The following is a 4,617-nucleotide window of genomic DNA, read 5'->3' as shown; positions in this document are numbered from 1 at the left end:
ACGTCACCAAAGGTACGTCACTAGCGCGACAAGAGTTGTACAACGCAAGGGCTCCTGGGAAGTTAATAATGCGTTCCGTTAAAACCACTTTCTAAACCCAGAAGACACCTTGGCTAATCGTTCATTCATTTCGTCCACGTAGTAACAGTCTCTGGTGTTTAGAACTCCGGAACACGTTTAATTTCTAGACTGTCACAGAGAATATAGGGAGCAGGCGATCGTGGGGATCTGATTCATTAAAGTGAAATGACGTCATATGATTGCACGTCTTTAATGTGCATCTAGTGGGTCAAAGCCTTAAATGTGTTGGTTTTGCTCTTGAAGATAATTTTACTGATGTGGGTAAACAATTTAGAAACAATTATTTTGGACTTTCATATACCGGTATATTTTTTCCCAATGTTTTTATTGTTTAAATGTCTGTTTAGATTTGATACATTTCTTCACTTACATTACTATTGTTACTTTTATACTGTCTGTGATATTTTATTAGTAAATGTTTTCTGGTCTTAAACAATTAAATATTAATGTATAATGGAAGCTCATGACGAGAAACCAGAGTTGGTAATAGCTCTGTCTCTTCAATGGAATGACATCTTTCTGTCAGAAGTTGTGAAGTAACTTGAGCTTGTTCACTAAATTGAGTTTGTAGTCAAAGCTCTTTGAAGGTCCATCTCTTGAGAAGAATTCTGCAAGAAGGACTTAGCTGACCCTGCATAATGCATAATTCAATTAGTGAGGTGACCTGCAAAAAAAAACCTTCATAATGTAAAGTGAAATCGAGGAGAGGACACTGCAAACTTTCCTCTCAACTGCCTTTCCCCTGAACAAACCCCACGGTAAAGTCTTGGTAAAATTCTGCCCCTCTTTATTTAATTGAAATGCCAGAGGGTATGTGTGACGGAGTGTGTGACAGAATGACCTGTCATACAGGGGCCCAAGGTACTCGAGATGGCTCCAGCCTGACTGCCAAACAGGCAGGAACTCCATTGTGTAAAGTAATCCCATTAACAGGATGGCTACCAGGGGGAGATTCAGTAGCTAAAGGGGATTAAAGGTTGGGTTGAATACATGTATCTGTTAATTTATGTTAATGAAGTTCTGTGGCTATATCAGTCTATGTTTTACAACAATAAACGGTTCATTCCTGCTGTACTCAGTTCAAGGTAGTTGTGTCTACTTATTGGGTACACATAGCAGGGTTCCAAGGTGCGCATGCTGACTGGTGCTGGAAGTGATTCCGGGGACAACAGGAGGATACATGTGGGTGATCTCTGGGAGTTACTACAGCTCTCTTGGTGAACCCGTTACAGAGTGTGTGACAGAACTGTCCGTCACTGAGGCCCCTGGAGAGGACTGAAAGCAAGCCTGCTACCACAGATTATGGACCCTGTCTCCCTGCCCTGGTAAGTGGGACTGTTGTCCTCACCTGGGACCCGAAGTTTTCAAGTGTACCCCAGTACTGGTTAGTGGGACAGGTGCCTCTTGCCAGCGCCTCTGCATTCACAACTCTAGGAGCAACGGAGCTGAGCTACCCGACTGAACTGGTTGCAGACCCAGTTGGGGTCAGGCTTCAGTTCAGTCTTCTTTTTAAAGGAGAGAAATGTGATAGGAGTACCCCAAGGTACTCAGAGATGACTCCAGTCTGGCTGTCAAACAAAGAGAGCACAGGTAGGAACTCCATTGTTTAACCCCTTAACGACAATTGCCGGTCCTGGCACGACACGGAAAAGCATGTGCTTTACGACAATTGACGTGCCAGGACCGGCACGTCTTTAAACGGGTGCAGAAAGCGATCTACTTTCGCTTTCTGCACCCAAAAAGCGTTGCTGAATGCCTCGACCTCGAGGCATTCAGCAACGCCGCGATCGGCACGAAGGGGCCATCTCTGGCCCCTCCACGGGGCGTCAACATCCGCCATACTTTGCATGGCGGCGGACGCCCGTTTTAAAAGCGTTTAGGAGGCGATCAACGATCGCCTCCTAAACTTAAATGGTGTCGCTGGAATGCCTCGATCAGGAGGCATCCAGCGACACCAAACACTTACCTTTCGATGGGCTGTGACCGCTCCGGAGAACGGTCACAGCCGCAGCTGCCCGTGATCTTCGCCATCAAGCAAGATGGCCGCCCCCCTGCAAGAGATACAAACAAGTTTTAAAGTTCGCTAGATGGTCCAGACCATCTAGAGAACTCTGGCTCCACTTGCAGGTTGAATACAGGTACTGCATTCACCATGCAAGTCAATGGAGCCCAGCTTTCTAATCACAGTGTGATTAGTAAAAATAAATTAAAAAATAAAATTAATAATAATTAGGAAAAAATAGTAAAAAAAACAGTAAAATGTAAAAATCATTTCCCACTGATGTCACTATCAGGGGAACCTCCAAGTTGAAAAAAAATGTTAAACTTTTTTTAAAAAAAGGCCAAAAAAAATAAAATATATATATAAAAAATATATTTTTGTGAGCAAGTCCTAAAATTAGCATATTAGCTTAAAACAATTCTCGCATGGAAAGAGTTAAAATACTGGCATATTAAATGCCTGTGGGGTGTCTACTTTTAAAAAATGTATGATTTGATGGGGTAAATTGAATTGGCCGGGTTCAACAACGTCCCAATTAATTAAGAAAAAAGCAAAAAAACATAAAAACATTGGGTATTTCCAAACTCCGGACAAATAGTAGAATCTATTTAGCAGGTTTTTTCATTACCTTTTATAGATGTGTAAAAGATTTTTCAACTAAAAGTTAGAAAGTCATTTTTTTCTAAATTTTTCACCATATTTTATACTTTTTTTAATAGTAAATAATATGATACAATCAAAACAATGTCATCTAAAGAAAGCCCTTCTTGTCCTGAAAAAAACAATATCTAATGTGTGTGGGTTCAGTAAAGGGGAAAGAAGAAAATTACAGCTAAACACGAGCAGCGCAGAAATGTTAAAAAGGCCATTGTCACGAAGGGTACAAAAAGTAAAATCAGCCTTTGTCACGAAGGGGTTAAACAAATCCCATTAACAGGATTTCTGCCAGGGGAATTAAAGGTTGGGTTGTATACATGTATCTGTTTGTCTATGACTGGTGATTTCGAGGACAACAGGAGGATACATCTGGGTGATCTCTGGGAGCGACTACAGCTCTTTTGGTGAACCCGTTAGAGAATGTGATTGTGCTGGTCATATCTAGCTTAATTCTTGAAGGTACAGCATGACTGTTCGCACCCTGTATGTTTGTAACGGGGGTAGGATTATAAACAGCTGGAGTCCATCACAGACTCTCTCACACACACAGAGACTCAGGCAGTCTCTCACACACGCACACAGAGACTCACACAGTCTCTCTCTCACACACGCACACAGAGACTCAGTCAGTCTCTTTCACACGCACACAGAGACTCAGGCAGTCTCTCTCACACACGCACACAGAGACTCAGGCAGTCTCTCTCTCACACACACAGAGACTCAGGCAGTCTCTCACACGCACACAGAGACTCACGCAGTCTCTCACACACACAGAGACTAAGGCAGTCTCTCTCACACACGCACACAGAGACTAAGGCAGTCTCTCTCTCTCACACACGCACACAGAGTCTCAGGCAGTCTCTCTCTCTCACACACGCACACAGAGACTCAGGCAGTCTCTCTCACACACGCACACAGAGACTCAGGCAGTCTCTCTCACACACGCACACAGAGACTCAGGCAGTCTCTCTCTCACACACACACGCACAAAGAGACTCAGGCAGTCTCTCTCTCTCACGCACACAGAGACTCAGGCACTCTCTCTCTCTCACACACATGCACACAGAGACTCAGGCAGTCTCTCTCGCACACAGAGACTCAAGCAGACTCTCTCGCACACAGAGACCCAGGCAGTCTCTCTCGCACACAGAGACCCAGGCAGTCTCTCTCGCACACAGAGACCCAGACAGTCTCTCTCGCACACAGAGAACCAGGCAGTCTCTCTCGCACACAGAGAACCAGGCAGTCTCTCTCGCACACAGAGAACCAGGCAGTCTCTCTCGCACACAGAGAACCAGGCAGTCTCTCTCGCACACAGAGAACCAGGCAGTCTCTCTCGCACACAGAGACCCAGACAGTCTCTCTCGCACACAGAGACCCAGGCAGTCTCTCTCACACACACAAATAAGTAAAATCTACTGTAAAAAATGCACTTTGAACAATTTCAAGCTGTTTACCAAATATATATATATATATGTTGCGGAAATACTCATAAGAGGCCAGGATAACACAGATGGAGCAGCGGAGACCCGGGAGCAGCGGGCCAGAGGAGAAGTAAAGGACATTTGGAGAAGAAGACTGTGAAGCGAAGATACAGAAGCAATTAGCAGAGACTGTAGAGAGACATTGAGAGTGCCGGACAAACAAATATAAAATGAAAATTCTGTGCTTTCTCCTTCGTTTGTTTCATCGGGGCCCCCTCCTCATTTTTGGATGTTTGTACAAATTGATGACTTTGTCAGAATCTATTAAAATTTTAAATTAGTCCAAATGCACAAGTCTAATAATAGATGCTGAAGTTAAATAAGAAGCCAGCTTTAGCCCTGCATTTATTAAACACTCCCTAAACATAATGACCTTTTCATACATAATGTAGA

Source organism: Spea bombifrons, chromosome 3, assembly GCF_027358695.1.
Source record: "Spea bombifrons isolate aSpeBom1 chromosome 3, aSpeBom1.2.pri, whole genome shotgun sequence".
Lineage (NCBI taxonomy): Eukaryota > Metazoa > Chordata > Amphibia > Anura > Pelobatidae > Spea > Spea bombifrons.
This window is presented reverse-complemented; position numbering follows the sequence as displayed.